The sequence below is a fragment of the Agelaius phoeniceus genome, chromosome 1 (assembly GCF_051311805.1).
Source record: "Agelaius phoeniceus isolate bAgePho1 chromosome 1, bAgePho1.hap1, whole genome shotgun sequence".
In the NCBI taxonomy this organism is placed as follows: domain Eukaryota; kingdom Metazoa; phylum Chordata; class Aves; order Passeriformes; family Icteridae; genus Agelaius; species Agelaius phoeniceus.
In genome coordinates, this window is record NC_135265.1 from 112,880,819 (window position 1) to 112,902,494 (window position 21,676).

General features: G+C 35.7%; 1 long non-coding RNA gene across 3 annotated transcripts; it reads left to right on the forward strand.

Moving 5' to 3' along the window:
- The first annotated feature begins 2,037 nt into the window (after positions 1 to 2,037).
- Positions 2,038 to 21,065, forward strand: LOC143695158 (uncharacterized). Of its 3 annotated transcripts, none has more exons than XR_013184125.1 (3): positions 2,038 to 2,176; positions 17,956 to 18,040; positions 18,581 to 19,621. It is a non-coding gene; the product is annotated as an uncharacterized LOC143695158 (long non-coding RNA). The 3 variants fall into 3 exon arrangements; XR_013184122.1 differs by lacking the exon at positions 2,038 to 2,176 and adding an exon at positions 19,845 to 21,065 and having other exon boundaries at positions 11,232 to 18,040; positions 18,581 to 19,558; XR_013184123.1 differs by lacking the exon at positions 2,038 to 2,176 and adding an exon at positions 11,232 to 13,792.
- Positions 21,066 to 21,676: the final 611 nt, after the last annotated feature.

The following is a 21,676-nucleotide window of genomic DNA, read 5'->3' on the forward strand; positions in this document are numbered from 1 at the left end:
GCTGTAATTACAGGAAAAAAGCCTAAGCTTATGGCAGGAACTGCACAGGACCAAAATATGTACAAAAAGTATTTGATATAGCTAGGATTCTCAAGCATTCTTACACCATGTGGGGAAAAGTGATGCTGAAAATTCTCAGGATTTTAGTGTTTTTGGTAAATGAGAATGGGGTTCTAATTGCTCATGGCTGGAGTCAGTTATCATGTGGCAGAAGTTGCAACATTGTCTTTTGATAGATTATGAGTAACTGGTGTGGAAAAAAAAAAGCTTAATAAAATTTAATAAAAATGCACCTCAAATGCTATTTTAAATCTCTCTCTGATCTGAGTTTTTATGAGAGGAGTAATCAGTGCTATGAATGAACACCTAGAATTGCTCCTCAAAAACCTTTTGTTCAAACCAGGTGAATGGCTCCTATTTGTGCCTGTTGGATGAAGTATCTTTAGGCAAAGGACACTAAATAAACCCATCAGCATCAACTTCTGCTGTCTTCACTTCCCTTCTACTTATTGACATAATTTCAGTGCTTGTGGAGGAGACAAAACCATTAAATTTCTCAGCTCTTTAAAAACTGGCTGTCAAGAAATGTTCAGGAACCTAACTTCTTGCCAATATGTTTTAATAAAAAAAAGTGTAAAGAAATTGTAGGATTTTTTGAAGGACTCAAGAGGATTCTGAAATAAAATAAATTTGCATAACAGTGTGGTTTTAAGAAGGGATTTAGTTAGATTGCATGGTTCTTAGTATTCACATGAAACATTTGGAAGGCTTCTGCTGGCAGCACCTTTTCCTCTGCCCTGACGTTGACATAAAAGGAAGATCTCAGGTACTGAATGCTCTCCACTTGTGGCAAAAAGGAGACAGAAGAAGTTTAGTTGAGAGAATTTTGCTTTGCCCACCATTTCTGCAGTGTTACTTTGAAAGAAACTTTAACTCCAGGTGACCTAAAAATCTCAAGCTGTGAAATTGCAATCAAGAAAACTGTAAACTCAAGAGCTGTATGATTTACATGATGCCCTTTCTGGTGCTGTTAAGCACACAAATACGACATCACAACAAAAGAACTTTACTGAAGGATACCATGTTCTGGTCCTCATATATAAGCATTAACTAAAGCTGAAATTAATATCCCTTGCAAGGTGGCAGAGCCAAGGAGTGGAATCAGAGTGTCTCTCAGGGAGGTGAAGAGTCCCAGCTCACTGTTGGGAGATATTCTTGACAGTACCACAAAACATTTCAGTTACACAGATGGTGGTAAAGACAGCACAGATATTATCAAATAGGAAAGCTTTTTTGTTTGTTTTGGGTTTTTCTTGTATTTCCCAATATAGACCCCTGAGAGAGTGGCAATGCTCTCTTTTAACATTTACAGGTTATCCCTTTTTCTCTCTCTCTGGATTAAAAAAATTAAAAAAACACAAACCACAAAAAAGCCCCACTGGTTAACGACCATTTTTGTAAATTCTTTACTGTCATTTACAAAAAAAACTCAGCATCTGAGAGATGTAAAATTTCTGCAACTTGCTTTTAAAAAAGATTATAGTTTTTTCTATCTGGACCCTGTTATTAATGATAGTATCTGCTAGGAAGATTGAACGTTCCTTCTGTGTTTACATATCAAAGGACCACATTTTAACATCTTCCTGAAGAACTAATTAAGACCTTGATTTTTTAAAATGGTAATTGTGTTCTAAAGTATTAAGAGCTAGCCTGTGATTGTGTATGGAGATTGAAATTATCAGACACCTTCAGCAACTGTTCTGCCATGGCAATACTAAACTTTCCAGACGAGGGAAGTGCTGTTTTTTAAAGATTTAACCATGTTCATACATTGCATTTGCAGTGATTATAACCACACTATGAGACATTAATGGAAAATTGAAAGTTGGGTTTGGGTTGAATTTGGTTTGGTTTAACTTGATTATGTTTTTTAGAGACCTTCCTTATTCTATTAACTGTTCTTTGTTTGCTTGTTCATTTGCGTTTAAAAGTAAAATTCTTCAAGGTAACACTTGTTTGCATTCTTTTTTCAGGTTTTCAAATGGAAAGAACATAGCAAATTCTGAAGAATTTGAAATCCATGGAACATAGTAGAAAATAATGGCATTCCCTGTGACTTGAAATCCATGCAATTTATTTTAAAAAATAATGTTACTCTCTGAGACAAAATCAAATGGTAAGATTTAGTACAGGGTGCCCTTGGAGTATTTAACCTAACAATATTTTTATATAATGTAAGTGTCCCCATGTTAGAAACAATGTCTCAGTTAGCTTCAAAGGCATTATACTGAAGATTAATGTTATTCTTTATCAAAGTGGATTCAATAACCTTTACAATTCCATATCATACATTGTGCCAAATTCAATGATTTTTTTTTTCCTCATCTATAAATCTAAGAAACCTTTCTTTCTCAGCTTTTCTTCATGGCTGATAAAGGCTTCGGTATTGCACACACATCTAATGAAACTATTGTCAATTTGCAAAATTATACTAAGGGTTTATGCAACTGTTATTTCACTCTTTTATCTTGTTAAGCCATTGAAAAGCCTTAAAACAGGAAGACTGTTCCCGTTGAAGTCTGTTTTCTGCATTTATTCTTTTTTTTTGGCCAAATGGAATTATCAGTCATTATCTCAAAGCACTGAAAGATCACCTCCAGTCACACTATTCCTTGGTGAGGGATGTGTGTGTTACTTACTTTCTTTTAGTTTCTGACAATACTGGCAAGACTTGATTATGGTAATAAGTGGTTTTAGTCTACCTACAGCTTGCTTTTGGTGTCAAGGGAACATTCAAAATTTTGAAAGTTACTTTTTGTTTTAATTGCTACATATTTCATTGCTAACTCTCCTTTCAAGTCTCTCAGTTCACACCATGATTTGGATTTTCAAAGAAGTCTGAATGCCTCTAAAGGTTCAGCATCTAGTTCCTTCTAACAGTGTTTGAAAGTCTCTCTCTTAATCTGGTTTTGTCATCAGGAAACCTTTATTAATCAAGGGACTTCTCACTCTTTTGTTAGGTATCCAGCTATCCATAAACAGTTGCATTTTCAGGCAACTTGCCCAGAGACACCTTCATTTTAATCCTTCCTCACTTTGGCTTGGGTGTTTCACACCTCACTCCTCTGATAAATGCCTCTGTATGGTTTTTTCCTCCTCCTTAGTTTTCCCCCTCCCTTTCTGGTGTCTTCAGGGGTTTGTTTGTCATAAAGTTCATTTGATATTATTTACAAGAATTATACAATTATAAATGTGGGTTTATGAAAATGAAATTTCTGTAGCTAGTGTTGGTATTAAGAATTAAGCAAATGAAATATCTTCCATTTTTATTCTGAAAAATTATATATTTAAACTTGTGATTTTTTTCAAGGTAGACATATTTTTACTTATGTTCTAAATTAGAAATACAGCCCTAGTCTGCTCCAAGATGTGGACAGAACAACTGCCAAGGATGACTGAAAAGGTTACTGAGAGCTTCCTTGTATCTGTTAGCACACAGGGATAAATCAGCATTGGTTTGTGTTTGCCAACAAGCTCAGCTTGTTAGCGTTCACAAACACATAATCACATAAGCGATTATATGCGGTGCTTTTTATTTAAGAGCTCTGGGAATCGGGGTAGTTTCCACCCAAATCTGATTCCGACCATACATTCGAGGTGAATGTGTTCTATACTCTATCGTTATATAACTTTCATGATAATTATCAAACTTATATTGTTCTATTGAATACACAGATTTCAGCTAAACATAGCCCCCTTTAAATTTCCAACATAGTTTCTCACGATTCTTCTTATGGTTATATAATAATTACATTTAACTACTAAATAATCATCACATCTAACAATTATGTCATTTATCATACTGCTTACGCAGGTGCAGTGATCTGAGAAAACACAAAGCCTAATATGTTCAAAGACTATTTTTAACATTTTCCAGGGCTCCACTATCAAGCTGACAAACTCAACAATTGAGGCTGCCTTATTCCTGTTCTTGCTAAATCCTGAAACTTTTTCTATGCTGCAATATGAGCTAAAGCAATGTAAAAATGACAAGAACGTGTCTCAAAAAAAGGACTTCTCATGTGGAAGTCCTTTTTTGCCCTTCGGCTGGCTCCTCTAGCCATAGGCTTTGTTCCATCATCAAGTTGAAGAAAATACCTTAATTTAATCACTTTATTTTGTTAAGAAATGCCTGGATTAGTACATAATTTTAATTTTTCCTTCTGGCTAAGGCTTTTAAGGCCATTGAAAATTTTAATGTAGATGAAGAATTAGTAACTGGACAACTATTCTTTGGAATCTTAACTAACACCTAACTTATTTAAGCCTTATATTCTGGCTAGGTATCATTAGATATTCTGCTCAGGTGATCTCTGGGTGAGGAGAGGTGGAGTGGCAGCTGCTCAGGTTTCGGCAGTTTCTTAGAAATTCATTCATTTATTCTCCAACAGTGTGGAAAGATGGTATTTCTGCAAAGACACAACCATAAACATCCAAGAGGCAGAGGCATCTTTCCATCTCTGTGGAGAGAGTAGGAATGATGATGAGGCAGAGCATCAGCAGCTCCCAGTGTCCTTGGGAAGCTGCCATGGCTTGACAGCTTCTTCCTTTGTCTGCAGGAGGACTTTGGCTATGTCCCTGTAGGCTGAAGGGTGGTTAGGTAAAGCTGACACATGGGGAAATAATCACAAGGGTGACTAAAGACCTGTCAGGAAAAGCAGTCAGGATTAATAGATATAGGCACTTAGGTCTCCCTGCAATAGTTAAGCATTTCTGGTCTGGTTTAGGCATCTTCCTTGAGGAAAATTCTTCTGAATTTTTACAATAGAAAACCAGAAGTACTATCTGCAGGCAAAGCTTTCTGAATACCACTCTTAAAATACACCCAAGATAAAATTCTAGTTGCATGCTTTTATTTACCCATTAATCTTTCTTTGGGCTTCAGTGCCACCAACACAGGGTTTGCTTTTTCTCTCATCTATTTTGATGGTCTTCATATATTTTCTCTACTATATGAAATCCTATGCTTATCCTATCTAGCTTTGATTTTCTTGCTGCCTTCAAGCTTCTATTAGATAACACAGCAAATAAAGATGAATAAATAAGATTGATTGATACTGAACATAACATACCATCTTTATTCTCCAGCATGAAAATTGAGCAATGCAAACACTACAAATAGGCATTCAGCAAAGGCACTCTGGGTGGGGACGCTAACTTTGTTACAAATTTGTTAAATGCAATATCACTAAAACAACATATCAATGTCATCTTCAGCAGTCTTCAAGATTCTGATTTTGTGCATTATAGACCTGTGTGCCTGACTAAAAAAAAAAATCAAATAATACTCTGGCATATATATTTAATAACTAGTAAATGAAGGTTTCTGATAGCAAAATGTCCAGCAAATTACTATAGTTTATATGTATTTATTTTTTTAATAGCTTCTCACTTATCTGCACCAGCAACTTGCACTCCCCAACTGTTCAGAAGTTTTGCTTTGGATATTGAAGTTTTATTTGATCTATGATTAACAGGTAATATTTATATACTTGTGCTGATGATTTAAACACTTAAAAGAGGAGAAAACAATATTGGGGTTTTTTCAGAGTCAAAAGAAACAAAACCAACTGAAATTTAATTTGAGCTACGTACCTAATTCACTTTAAACTTCTCAGAAAATGGGATGCAGCCGGGACACCTCCATAGGGCCACAGCTTCACTCATTGCTGATGTGTTGCACACACACTACCAAAGCTCCCAAAGAGACCCACATTCAAACAAATGTCAAATCAACAAGAGAATTGGACTGGAGCTCATGAAGGCTTCGTGTCAGGGATGAGAGAGCAAATGGTATCTGATCTGACACGAACCTACAGTGGCAAAGGCAATATCTAATCCAACATCATACATGACAGAAAGAAGTTAAACTTTCAGTCATTTTTAATGTATGAAGCACCTGGGAGGAGGGAACTGATGCAAACTGATGCAAACCGATGCAAATCAAGTGCTTCAAGTCATAGGATGAAGAATTTGTGACCTAGAACTAGAAGACTTAAGGCATCATTTGCTATGCTATTGAATCAAGTTTCTTGTCAAATTCAGGGAAAATTGAAAATCCCAAGACTTTGAACTCTAAAGAACAGCAAATATACATGCATAGAGAAATATCAAGGGAACAAATTTCACTACAGGGATGGGCTATTATCCTTGTGATGATGTAGGTTGGGCAGGTGATAAGTACACAGCATAGTGCCCCAAAGTTCATTCCTGTAGGGATTAGTTGTATGGTCTAGTGCGTTTCCATGGTCATGTTTTGGGAGAGGGACGCTACAGGGGGAGCTGCTGTGAGAAGCTGCCTGCAGCTTTCCCCGTGTCTGACAGAGCCAATGCCAGCCGGCTCAAGGAGGGACTCACCGCTGGCCAAGGCCAAGCCCATCAGCAGCGGTGGTGGTGCCTCTGGGGTAACAGAGTTAAAAATGGGACAGTGAACCCCCTGCAACTGCAGCTTGAAGCAGGAATGAGAATATGGGAGAGAAACAGGCCTGAAGACACCAGGGACAGTGAAGAAGGAGGGAAAGGAGGTGCTCCAGGCTCTGGAGCTGAGATTCTCCTGCACCTCATGGTGCAGGCCACGGTGATGAAGCTGTGTCCCAACAGCCCATGGAGGAGCCCACACTGGAGCAGAGATCCACTTGCAGCCCCAGGACAACTCCACATCAGAGCCTGGATGCCTGAGGGAGTCTGTGACCCCATGGGAAGCCTGTGCTGGAGCAGGCTCCTGGCAGCACCTGTGGGCCCATGGAGAGAGCTCACACTGAAGCAGGTTTGCTCCAGGCCTTGTGACCCCACAAGTGAGTGACCCACCCTGGAGCAGCCTGCTCCTGAAGGATTGCCTGCTGTGGAAGCGACCCACACTGGAGCACTTTGTGAAGGACCACAGCCAGTGGAAAGGACTCATTGGAGAAGCTCATGGAGGACTGCCTCCAACGGGAGGGACCCCATGCTGGAGCAGGGGAAGAGTGTGAGATGTCCTCTCCTGAGGAGGAAGGAGTGGCAGAGACAAGGTGTGATGAACTGACCGCAACCCCCATTCCCCTCCTCCATCCCACTGCAGTGGGAGTAAACAAGTGGCTGTGCAGGGCTCAGCTGCCTATATGGGTCAATGAAGAACAGACAGAAAAAAATTATCTTTTATTATGCCAAAGACATTTGAATCTGAAACATGTTTTATTCCTTTTCTTTTTTCAGTTTTTCAACTACATCATTGCTTCAGGTCCCAGCAGCAGCACATGAAATGCTCTTATGGGCTCTATTAGTCTCCCAGTCCTCAGCAGAACAGTATTTAAAGGACTGCCTGCACAAGAGATTCTACCTTTGATTACTAGTCCATAATAGATTTGTTTTCTATAAACTTCTCCCACTTTTTTTTTTAGACTCCTGTAAAGGTTTTATTATGAACATCCCCTCGTGTCAGAATTCTACAGATTAGCTATGAAGAATTTTTATTTTGTTTGGTGATTCATTTTTTAGCTAAATTACTTTGACCTCCCTTGGCTTTATTGGACTAGTCTTTCCTTTTCTATTTCTCAGTGTAACATATGACTTTACAGGGAAGTATTTTACCCCTTACTGGCTGTTTCTTTCTGCAATTTGAATAACATTTATAACTGTCTGTGATTATCTCTCTAACTTTTTCCTGCTTCCTTTTTCAGGTGCTTGTGGGGGAAGTAGAAATTGCAAAGAGCACCCAGGATAGTTTTATACAGTATCATACAACATCATAATATTTACTTTATTGTTTTTCTTATCCTTTTTTAAATGTCTATTTTCTTTTTTACTCCTGAGTATTGAACTGACATTTTCACTGAACTGTTTATTACAGGTCAATTCTAAAGATTTCATTCCTGTGTGGCAAAAATAATCTTAGAGCTGTTCACCTTATATGTAAAATTGAGATTGTTTCTCCTCATGTGCATCACTGTGCATTTACCAACACTGATTTCATCGGCCATTTCATTATCACTTTATTTCTTCTGCAGTTCGATTGCCCTTGTTTTTGTTACCTTGAATAACTAACTATCACCAACAAATTTTGTCTTCTCATGGCTTTTTCTTCACTTTTTCCAGTTATGGAAGCATTGAAAAGTCCTGAAGCAGCAAAGATCCTGTGTGACTCCACTTTATTTATTAGCTAAATAAATTTAAAGTCCAACTACTAAAATTATATCAGGCTACTTATATATTTCCCTGTTGACTTTTCCCCCTTTAACAAAATGGGTGCTGAATTTTATTTAGGTGATCATATGTTCCTCAAATACCAAATTTTTAAGAACCATGAGCTGATATGAGCAGTCAAGGATATAATTTGACAGATTTCCTTGAACCATGAGAGGAGATTTTTTTCTGCTTAGCTGGAGTTTTTGTATTTTGTATGGAGACAATTATCAGGTTCTCATGGTTCTCAAGAGATTTTATTGATGTGATATAAGTGGAAGCAATCACTAACGTTATAAGTGATAGAGATAGATTGTGCTAGCCTAGCATTTATTATGTGTTCCTATATTTCCATATTGTGTGGTTGTGGACAATGTTCATGTGGATAAGTTGATCCTAAAATTCAATGAAACTATTCGGAAAACTTGAATTATCTTAATTTCATAAGCATAATTTTACTTTAAAACATTATGCACCTGGCTCTCAATGCAGTATTGGGCACTTTTGTTTGCACTAGGTTAGACTATTACTGATTATAGTTTGATTAAAAATATTATTTTAAAATATATATTAAATTCATTAAGTTTGTCAGGTTTCCAAACCTTCACAGTAGCTCTCTCCCAAAAGGCTTTTCTGTTTGCAAGTAGAACATGACAGATAATATCTGGAAATGAAGATTTAAGGTGGTCATGAACTTATTTGAGCAATAGAAATAACTGCATCAGGCTAATGCTCTAGGGATTACATTTTCAATCACTTTTAACACTTCCTGATATGTGCTTTCACAGCAGCAGTGGGTGAGAGTGCTTTTAATGAGGGGAAAATATAATATCTGAAGAATCAAGTATTTTTTCTGGTTTTATTGTGCTTGAAATAAAACCAAAATTAAATTAATTTTAAGGTCACTGGGATTAACCCAAACAATTTCCTTCAATTTGATCAGGGACATGGATGTCTGTTGTTAACACTTTTGCAAAAACAACAAAACAGAGAAACAGAAAAAAAAATATGTCAAATATAATATTTCCATTAAGATTGAAATCCTATGGTAACATGCTGAACTCATCCAAATTTCAGAAAGAAAAGGTCACTATCTTTTTTTAGGGGGGGCTATGACATTAAAAGACTAGATTTAAAACTAAATGCATGTTACTGGTGCTAATCTATGTTGCATCTTGTCCATGATTTATTTTCACACTAGTAAAACTAGTTCTGACAAAAAACTATTTTTTTGTTATCTAAAAAGAATAGTCTGCTGTTTCAGAACAGAATTACTTTGGAATAATAATTATGCAAAGACAATTTCAAAGTCACTGAATTGATGTGCATCCTATTTGAAGTGGTTTTCACAGAGTCTTTTGATTTCTAGGTTTGGGGTTTTTAAGCTGTTTGAGAGTGTCCATATGTTCAGTAGAACACAAACTGCTTTTCATTCAGTTCTATATCAATGCAATAGAATATTAAAAATATTTTCTAAACTCCTACAAGCTCCAGAGTATAATTAAAAGTAGTAGAATCTGCAGAAGATTTATAAGAAGACTTGGAGCCGCAGATCATAAGACTAAAATTGTTACTTATAGAGAAACTCAGAGAATTAATTCCCAGGACTCTTAGGGGGTATCCCAAAGATATTTAGGAATTTAAAACCAGAAATTTTATTTGTGTTTCCATTTGTGCTGGTTTTGCTGTACCAAGGCAAACAACTTATGTTTGACTGAGACAATTATTCCATGAAGGTGTCCTGTTTCGCCTTGAAGACATAAAGGTTAGTAAAATGCAGAACTCTGGTATCAGAGTGGTATCTGATAGCTGGCCAAGTAACTTTTTAGCAATTTGTGTGACATTTGCCATTTGAATTGGCCATCAGCTTCTAAATACTCATTCTTGTAATGCCTTTTTTCTATTAGACTGAGCAATACCTGATACTTTTAGTGCCTGATCTCTGAACTATGAATATGTTGCAGGCAACACACCTCTTACTATATTTTTTGATAACCTAAGTGGGGTGAGCTGTAGATGTCATCTGCAGAAATACATTTTCTACCCCACAAGTAATATTTGTCATTCTCTTCTGTATTCTCTCCAGGTTTTCCATATTCTTTTTACAGAATGTGGACTACGGAGCTATATTATTCTGTTATGTCTCACTTACATCACGTAGAAATAACCACTATCCCCTTCTTTAGACAGCCACAGGTCTTGTTATCACTTTTAGTAGCAAAATTTCATTGACAGTTTGTGTCAAATCATCTACATGCTGTACATGTGCTATTTTTATAGTTCAGTCTTAATTCTGCCAGTTATGAGATCTGTTCCTCAGTAGACAAGTTTTTATTTTCCAAAGCTAAATTAATTTTGTTTGATTCAGTTTGAACTAGATCCCTATTTTCTGCTACTTAAGTTGCATTTTCTTTGATGGATTTTATGGCATAACTGTTTGATGCTTGCTTAGACACAGGTGATCAAAATGATAAAGACTCCAATGCAGAAAACTGTATATTTCAATTATAAGCTTTCTCAGAAAATAAAAACTAAATAAAGTATTTTCATTAACTGTATTAGTTATTCTGAGTTTCAAAAAGAACATTTCCATAGTTTTGAATCATAAGGTTATGGAAATCTTCATGTTTGCACATGAACCTTCCCATTTCCACATGAATCTTCAAGTTCCCAGAGAACATAGCAGTACAGCCAGACTAACCTACTGAGGCATTGAAAATTAAAAACAAAAAGAAAAGTGTGTGGTTAAATATGAAAAGTAATTTAACTTCAAACATGCATTTATGTGGAAAGCAATTGTTAATGACTTTAAACTAAATTGTCTAATTCTTGCATTTTTATCACTAGCCTTTCGAGTGAGAAATGTTGTTGTTTTTTTTTTTATTTTGCTTCCCTGTTCTGTTATTCATTCCTTTATTGACAGTAGCAAAGGAAAAAATAAAAATTAGGACATAAGTGCAGCAGTTTTATCACACACATGAAAAAAATACCTTTTATTGCAACCACTATGGTTTGAAAATTTATTTGAAAATTTACTGCTTCTGTAATTTTTTAAGCTTCTCATTTTGTTGAAAAATAATAGATAGACTACACAAATAAGGTCTAATTTTAGCCAAATTTTATCAGATTTATCTAAGGCAATGCTGAGCATTAGATGCATTTGAATGGAGAAGATTTGGACCCCTCACACCTGACAAACCCTAGTATTATCTGTTGTTTCAAAGACCTGTTCTACTTTATTCCTCCTTCACTTGGCTCTGCATCCTCTATTTTGCCACCACTTTTATTAAAATATCTCCATGCACTTTAAAAAATGGCTGTGCTTAACCTCAGATTCAGTCTTTTTTTCATTATAAATAATCCTAAGTGAAAGACTCTTCCTAAGTCACTGCATCTATTATGGACTGCAGTGATTTTGTCCCTACAGTTTTTGAATCCTCAGTGGGATACTATGGATGCCTGATCTCTCTGTTTTAACTTTGATCTCCCTTAAAAATATTTGCTCCTTAATCCAGTTTGATACATTATTTCTCAGGGTAAGAGTTATCTCAGGAAGTGTCTTGGTGTGTCATTAAAAGAAAATGGGCTTTTATTCACATACAGGCATTGAGGACAAAAGGAGGCTTATCAGGAAGGAAACCATTTACAGGAGTCTCTGAGTGCCCGAGTAAACTGATCTGGGCCTGACTACAAATAATGTTATTTGTTAGGAGGGTTTTACTGTAAGAATTGAGCAATGCTCTCTTTGCTCATGATAAAGAAAGATACTTCACAAGCTTAGAGAAAGTTTGCATCCCAAAATGGATGGAGCCAAACCCTCAATATGAGCTAAAGAAGAAAGTTTGTTTCCCTACTGTTCTAACTGGTCAGGTTTTATGTTTCACCTAAGGAGTGATATTATATTAACAAATACGTTGCAGAGCCTATGTACCCAGAGCTATTTTCTTCATTGCAAAGTGATGAAGCAGACAAGTGAAAGCCTGTGCTCTCTCAAGATCCCAAGGAGGACCACAGGCTACTCAGTAAAGCTGAGTAATTGTACGATTTCAGTTCACTGCACTGGAGCAGGAGACAATTCTAATAGCCAGTGCTGTGATAGTGCCTGCACTCTGCTCAGACTCCCTTGTCTAAGAGAACATGATGAATCCAAGTACAGGACCTCCTGGAAGGAATCTCAGTGTCTCAACAAAGCGTTACGAGGCTCTGTCACGCCAAGTGACAGAACAACACAGGCTCAATACTTCTGTGTCTGCTCATCATTTCCTATTTGAAATCTGAATTAATTTTTCTTTTTATTTGTTGCCCAATTGACCCTGTATATGAAACAACATATGTTGACAAGCATATATCCTTGTAGATATTTAGTGGTCAAATAAGCTATTTCCAGCTATTTCCATAGCTTCTCCTGTCTTGTAGAGTGACTGCAGTTCTCCTCCTGAATTCTTGATGTTTTACAGGCACGCAACTGGCAAGTCGAATTTCTGATTAGTGCTTAAGGATGTTTTCCTTTATATAAAGTCTTCACACTGTAACATCAGTGGGCTTTTTGTTGGTTGGGAGTTTTTCTTTGGATTTTTGCAAATTTCAAATTATTTTACATTAAATGCTAAGTAAAGTTTTGAATATGTTAAGCTGAGGTTTCATGGAGGACTTCTGGGTTGCTGCTTTTTGATGGACCTTAAATAACTTCATGCTTGAATAGTTCAAACTCTGCCTAAATGAGGGGAGTGTTAAAGTTCCACTGAAGTGGAAATCATAGCTACTCTTATGCCATTATACTTTGAGAAAATCCACCTCTACAGTGTTCAGAGGAATGAAAAAAAATTATCTTCTGATTTTTCATCCATGCACATTAAACAGTGTAACTGTTGTATTTTTATCTTGAAATGATGGAGACCTCAGTTGACAATGGCAGCAGTTAATATGTCAAAACTTGCCAAACTAAGTTCAGACATTTTGAAATTTCTTCTGAAACATCAGCCTTACCCTTCTGCTATGCATTTTAATTATATCGAGAGTTTCTTGTAGCACTCCATGATGGCTTCTTTAATTTCTTCTAGGTTGATCCTCAAACCTAGAATCCCACAGGTCATAATGAGACAATGCAAAGTATGCACAAATTATCTAAATCTAAGCATAAAACAGTCTATAGCCTTCTATAAAACCAGCTGTTGGGTAATATTTCCTGTGACACTATAAGCCAATATAATTTAGGAGATATTTATATTTTGTAATGAAATGTCAAGAAAGAACTTCAAAACTTACCAAGAAAGAACTTCTGGTATATTGCTAGTTAATGCTCAAAACACACCATCTTTTTCAAATAAAAATAATATTTTTTAAGTTAGAATTTAGAAGTAGTAGAACGCTTAGAAATAAAACACATTTTAAGAATAAATGTTTACTATCACCCTTCTTTGTATCAAAATTTCACTTTTGTACTTTGACTTTTTAACTTTCTCTGTCATGTTCACTGAAGCCAACATGTCTTAACTAGAATTGGATATATATGAATAAATAATCAGCATACCCTTGAACACAGCTTCATCCTGAGTTGTCCTTTGAAGGAAATAAGGTGAGTTTAATAACATTCTGTCCTCAAATATCCCAGAAGTACACAATCTTTTCTGGAAATAATTTATTCAGTAATAGTGAATTTAAAGGAATCAGATCACTTAAAGAGAAGCAAATAGAGAGATGGTTACTTAGAGGCTGTCTGAGTTTCTGCCTGTGGTTAATATAAGTTTATTTTCTCTTTCATTTTTCTCCCTCTACACTCTTCTCACTTGGAAATTGGAATTTGAAGATATTGCATCCCATACAAGGAAGATGCCATAGAATGAACTGTATTGAAATTATTCTTTAGCATAAAAACAGAACTTTTCCATAACAAGTGGTACTATGAAAAACCTGACAATACATTTCACAATTTTTCATTTAGGAGCCAAAATATGCAGCCAAATTGTGTTGTCCTATTTGAGTGTTTTCAATTGCATTTGCCATTCTGATTGTTCTGATAACACCTAAGATGGACAAGTCTCAGAGATATTATCTTCCTAACTCATTGCAGATGATATGTGGTTTTTGATTTAAAAAAAAAGAGATGTAAGATAATCTAAAATAAATTTTTTTCATCAGCATCCATAATTTTTCCTTCAGAACTATGTATTGCAACATTTATATTAATTTATTTATCTAGTAGCTTGTAAAAGATAACCTATGCTCCAAAACACAAAAGAAGGGTTTCCAAAGGTTTTTGTAGTAGAAGAATGACAAAACAACTTTGTAACAGGCAAGGCTGAATTTATGAAATGCCTCTGTTCTTCCCTTCTTATTTTTAAGTCTTGATTGAACAGCAGCTTAAAATAAATTCTCCAATCATTGAACAAGAGTTCATCTTATCTCTTGAATAATTCAATCAATATATTCCACTAGCTATAAAATTAGTCAATCAGCAAAATATTTGTCAGTCTATTCAAGTATAAAGTATTTTTATTCTAATCTTAAGTGACATGCAAAAAAATTTCTTCCACTTTAAATGTGGGTAGGTAGGTGAAAGGAGCCTTCAATATAAAGTTTTTAAGAAAAGAATGTATGTGCTTGATGAGTGAACAGTTCCTTTTAACCAGGGAGCTAATATTTCTCTTCTTTAATGCAATCAATTTGAATGAAAAGAACTAGTTCTATTAAAAGAGAACTCTAAGTAAAACTTGCTAAACTGCAGAAATACATGTAGTTGGTGCAAACTATGCTGTAAACCTTCATCCATACTTTTTAGCAGTAGTTCAATTAGAATTCATTGTAAGTCAAAAACTATTATAAATATGGTTTAGGATAAGGACTGAAAACCAGTTGTAAAATACAGAAATTTTACCTGTTGTAAAATACAGAAATTATATGATGGTTTTATAAATAAGAATAAGAATGTGATTTGATGTTTGTTTTCCTCACTCATGGACCTGGTAGGTGAGATTTCCTCTTCAGGGAATTTTAGCACAAGTGTGAAAAGTCCTGTATATACCAAGGTCAGATTTCTTCCATATAGGAATGCTAATGAATATTCACAAGAGTCAGCTGAATCCTCACACTCTATGTGTTTTCACTCTATTAGGTGCAAAAAAAATCTTCATTTTGCTACAGCAAGACCTGAGTCAAGACCCACGTTTTCTTTAGTCAGTTGTCTGTAGCTGGTACTTGATCCAGATTTAGTTCACCATCCCACATGCCAGTAAAAGGCTCCTGTGTATTTCCTAAGTCAGTGCATGTTTTTGTGAGCCCTATGCCTGTGTCTGCATACCTATATATAAATATAAGGGTACTTTATTTGATCCCAACCTTAAGCCTTCATTTCCTTATGAAAGCACTGTAGATGTATATACATGTACTATTTTCCTGAGCTTAAGAAATGTTTAGTTTCACTTGGACACAATATAGCCTTAAAAATTGGGTTTTGTAGAAAATGCAGGATAGAAATTATTCATGTTTCTATGAAAATAGATACTTCTGACTAATAAAGAAACTGTGAACTGCTTCATACACTGCTTCATGCATGGTTCATTTCTTTTCTTATAAACCGAGAATAATGATTTCCCACCTTACTCTCTGTAAGAGCCTCACCAAGCTGAATGCCTGGAATGCTATACTCCTCCAGGCATTGTGGTGAGAAGGTCCATGTATTGGACCCTTCTCTTAACTCAAGATTAACAATACCAGAATCATAGACCTTGTTTATCTTGCTGGGAGGCCTACCTGCTGCAGTAAACCTTAAGATCTCAGTCTGTTAACCATCCACTCAAAGGATGCATTTTAATGAACCCTCTCAGCCTGAATTATTCCTAGTGAGACATCCAGGTGGGCGAGCTGGGCTGGATGCAGCGTGCAAACCTAATTCCTGCAGCTTGAGCATAGCCAAGGAGTCCTAGAAGGAAGGGGACTAGCTCATACACAGCCCTGCAACAGGAGCATGTGGAAGGGGCTAACAGCGGGCCTGTTAGCTAAAGGAGCGAGAAGAAGCTGAGAAGTAAGAAGAAACTGATAAGGAGCTCTCTCCAAAGCTCTAACTAAGGAGACCGAGAGAAGAAAGATAGAAGAACTTTACAGCTGGATGAAGCATTTTTAGAAAGTTAGTTAAGTCACTATAACCTTTCACCAATAGTGTTATGTTGATTTATTGTAGCCAATAGTAAAGATAGAAGAAGCATAAACAATTAGAAAGTGTATAAAAATCAGACATGTTCAATAATAAAGTGTTGCCAACTGAGACTGCTTGTAGTCTCTGCTTTATGTCGTAACCGCCTCGACAGCGACAGGAGCACAGGAAGACACCCATATTATAGATCCAGATAAACCTTAACTTGTCCATTTTAATGTCACCAATGATCTCTTCAGCAGTTCTCTCCCTAGTTATTCTGCTGTCTAACAGAATAAAGAGAAAATAACAGAAAATAAAAGAAAATAATAACTTGTGTTACTGATGTGTGTTTGTCTGCTAGTCACCAGCATTGCTTGTGCATTTCAAAAGCCTTGTCTGACCAGTGCTGACATATGGAGCTGCTCAGGGATGAATCATGAAGGAAACATATGGATTGAACATTTATGGTATTAAGATTCCATAGAAGCAGAAGGTGGCCTGTGTGGGCCCATAGGGATGATTCATAGAGTCACCCCTATGTTTTCTTGAGGGTGAAAGGAAACTTCATTCCATTTAATGTCGTATTTGCAAACTCACCACTGCTTTTATATCCATTTAAAAAGTTCGTGATAAGACTGCATGGAGACAAGCAGCATGACTTGGTAATTAAGGTGCAAGATTAGCTTGTTTAGCTGATGGCATTCCTTCAAACTGCACTGATCAAACCTCCCGTCTTTCCAGATGCAGAGTTTCCAAAGCAATTTTATGCACAGCAAGGCTACAGATTTATACACCTTCCCCAGGCTGTATTCCTATTACTGAAGCCATCCAGTCTCTGGCTGTTTGGTTTTTTTGAAAAGCCTGTTCAATATCTGACATTTTTAAAAAAAGTTATGCAGGAAATTTGACTGGAAAACAAGTTTGAGATTCTGCCTTCCATTAAGGCAGAAATTTAACTTTGAAATCTGCGAAGTTTAACCAAAGAAAACTTTCACAATTAAGGCTAATGCTTTTTTACAGCGGAAGCAATCTACAAAGCCCACTTGCTCCTGTTGTAGTGGAAGTTGCTGGAATAAGGAAAGGGCAGTGTTTAACATGTTTTCTGCTGCTGCTGGTCCGCCCATTAACTCCTTGCTTTCCTGCTGCTGGGGAACAAAATGCCAGGATGTGTGAGAGTGGTTTACAACTGGCTCTGAATTTTATTTCTAAGGAAAAATAAGCAGATTTTGACAAAGAAGCTAGTGGCATCTGGAATTTTTTGTAGCAAGAATGCTTGAATTTAAAAGCCATTTCCTTTTACCCATGAGGAAAATCGGAGCTGACCATTACAAACTGGTGTAACACATGCATTATAAACAGTAGTACCACACACATGGATAATTCTTAGCCAGAAATTTCATGAAGCTCCTTTTATATTTTTATGTGCACGTCAGTTATATATAGTTCATAATGTATATGGATATGTGCATCTAATTCTTACATACTACTCACAATTCAGTCACATAACACAATGCACATTCATTATGTATGATGTGATAAATCCATAACGGTCTCACATCTATGTGGTAATCATGATCATTTTGGTTTAACTTCCATTTTTCTTTCAGATTCTCTCTTCTTGGTTTCAAGTTTTATTTCATCCAACCAGAATAAATTAGAATAAATTCCCTGAAAAGTTGAAGGATCAATAAAGTAAAAATTCAGAATAAATTTTTAGCTAATTCATTCTTCTGACCAAACAAAAAAAAAAAAAGAAATGAAAAAAGATTATTTTACAATTCATTGACTTCAAAATGTTTTTGGGAAGATTTGGTTTTAGTCTTATAGGTTTAGGGGCTTGACTTTTTTTTGGGTGGTCTTTTTTTCCTTTTTATAAGTAACTTAAACTTCCCAGTGTGTTAGTTTAGCTTGTATGCAACAAATTGCTCATCTCATATTTTACCAACTCCTCAACAATCCTTTTTTTTTTTTTTTTTGAGTACAGTTTCCAAAGATTAGTCCCAACTATGAAATAAGATCCATGTATGGATGGCAACTGTTAAATCCCCTTCAACAATCTTTCAGTCCTAGTCCTTTTCAGGGAGAAAAAATAGGCAAAAATGAAAAAATTCTTATATCACATAGATAAGGACTAGTATGAATTGTGAACATATAATTTAATTATTTTGGAGGTGTGATTGTAGGTTTAGCTATATAAAGGGTTATGTGAATTTGCCTTTTTCTTTTGAACAGAGAACGTAAAATGGCAATCATGAGCAAAGAAAAGAGAAAAGAGAGAAAAGAGAGAAAAGAGAAAAGAGTTCTATTATCTCTTTTCACAGACCTCCAAACACCAGCCACCTTGAACTTGGACACTGAAGCCATCGAGGAACCACACCCATCAGGACTATAAGCTCCTTCATATTGTTTACTCACAGATAATTTAGGATAAGCTTGTTGAAATCTGCTTATTTGAGTATATGTAGAAATAATTAATAATGGATTAGAACTAAATGTTAGCAATGGGTATTGCCAACGAATGTCAATTTAGTATTGTTTCCAAGTTTGAAACGGGCCAAAGTTTTCAGTCTTTTAAACACTGCTATCACAGCCATCTCTAATTCTCTTAACATGGATGTATTTATTTGCATATATATACATACATATGTATAATCACTTGCAATAAGTTAAAGAAAACTGTGATTATGAATCATGTTAGTAAATATTGCATAGAAAAAGGGTGTTTTAGATTGAGTTTAAAATTCTACAAATTATGTAGCTTCTGGTTAACTAGAAACACATGCAAAACATGTGCTTGAGTAAGACTGCAGAGGTAAACTGCAGGAATGGTGCATTTTCCAGGACACTATGCCTCCAGTTTTTGACAGATCAAAAGAATACTGATGTGATACAAATCTTTGTACACCAGCAGAAATTATATAGATAAGCAACGTGAATATAACTTCTGTTTTTGATTTGCTTGAGAAAGACATTGGACTAGGAAATCTAAAAAGAGGCAAACCCAACAGAAATCTACTGAACCATTGCTTTTTTAATATGGCTCCTTTTGATAAAACCAGGTTTTTTCTTTAATTAGGTGCATTCTTCTGAACAGAAAACTAATCTGTGAAGTATAGAGAATAATCTTATTGTGGAGTAGATGCAACTGTTCATAACTTAAATAATCTTCTTTCCAAACAGATGGATTTCTAATGATTACATTGACCTTGGGTTTGTACCTTTTGGTTCCAGGGGTTTTTGGGGTGGATTTTGGGGTATTTTGAGGTTGATTTTGGTGTCTGAGGGGTTTTGGGGTGGATTTTGGGGTGAATTTGGGGGATTTTGAGGTGGGTTTTGGGGTGAATTTGGGGGATTTTGAGGGGAATTTTGGGCTTCCAGGAGGTATTTTGGGGGGTTTTGGGGTGGATTTTGTGGGGTTTTGTGGTCCCAGGGGTTTTGGGGTGGATTTTGGGGTAAATTTGGGGGATTTTGAGGTGGATTTTGGGTCCCTCCCCAGATCGAGTACTCCAGCATCTCCGACTACGCCGTCAAGATCGTCAAGGCCAACAAACTGGACCATGGTGAGAGCCCCAAAAATCACCCCAAAAATGCCCAAAATCCACAAAAATCCACGAAAAAACTAAAGAATGAAAAAAAGCTTAAAATTTTAAACAATAAATTCATTAATATAGTCAACAAGCCTCTTATGCAAAGTTTTAGTTAAGTGTAGTTTGGAAGAAGGGAAAATTATGCTGTTGATTGAAAACAGACAGTTCAAAGCTCTTAATATATTATTAACCAATTAAGTCTGATTTACATGGAAAATGCTCTTGTATAAAATCAATATGGTTGTGCCCACACAATCATGGTATTCATTCTGGTATTTCACTGTCTACTTATCAGATAATTCAAATCAAGCCACTGAGCTATAGATGTTGGCATGAACTACTGCTACATCTCATTTATATTTTCTCTCTAAAGTAAGAGAAAACCTTACTTTAACTCCAGAAATGAGAGATCAAAAAGTGTCAACATTAGGGTCAAAGAAGTCTCTGAGTTGTGACTTGCACAAGCTGTTCTTGTGCTTTTCCCTATGTATCCATCCTTGACCAATGCTACAGTTATGACATTGGGACGTCTCTGTTCTGATTCTTCTTTTCTAATTTAGTTTGACAGCCACTATCTCTTGACCTGCATAAAAATTTAGGTCTTATATTTTTGTGGGATTTAGCATGTTCTAATAAAGAAATATTTGCATGTTGTTTGGGTATTTTTATTGTTACATATGAACATTCACTTGAAAAGTTTAGATAACTATTGTACAATTGTTTGCAAACTCAGAAAAACAGTCGTGATTTGAGGATTGCTTCCAAAGAAGTGAAAACAAATAAACAAACAAAAGAAAAAAGTAAAGGTTATTTTATGACTGACAAAGTGTTCACTTTAGAAAATGTCATCATATTGATAAGAATATGTTTCCTCTGAGTGTGTTATGCTTTTCCACAATATGAATGATCGTGTCAGAACATGAAGCATATGCAACTGTCAAAATGTTACAGGCTAGCCACATGAGCTTGACTTGTTTATGAAATCCAAGCCTTAATTTAGTTCTCTATAGATAAAAAGAGTAAAAAGTTTCAGAAATATGATTATTTTCTGTGATATTATCACTCTTGTACAAAATAGAAGAATTCAGTTTCCCTTCCAAAAGGTCAAGAATAAATGCAATTCTAAACCATGTTGTTCTGATGCTCTTCTGCAATTATAAATGAAAATTTATATTTTCCAAGTGGCATAATCATAAAAAGTCACTACCTAACAACAACAATAAAAAATAATGGATGAGGTTATAAAACTAGGAGTGCACTAAACATGGTGAATTAATTTTCAGTTTGTTGGCTGTAAAAAAGTCTCTCTGAATCTTTCATTAAATATTGCATCTGTTCATAAAATAGTTTGTAAAAAATTAGTATAAATAGCAGGTTTTTAGAAATATTTTTAGGTTGCAGTCTATCTATTAGGTTTTTATGTTTAAGATGGAAAGAAACACATAACCATAAGGAACAGTAAACTATTAAAGCTAAGTAATCTGAGGGAACACAGCTAGCCATCAAGAACTGTATATACAGATGCTGTTTGTATGAATGCATGGACATATTTTTTATCATTAAATGAGCACTTTTATGTGGAAAGATTCAAGTAAACTACCTGATGCTACTTCTATTCTCTCTCCAGTTGCTTGCTGTATTGAACAATGGGGGTGACAGAGGCATGCATTGAACAATACCCTTAGTCTCCCACTATCTTCAAGTTTAAAGTTGCATTATTTTTCAAACTGTTACAACTGAA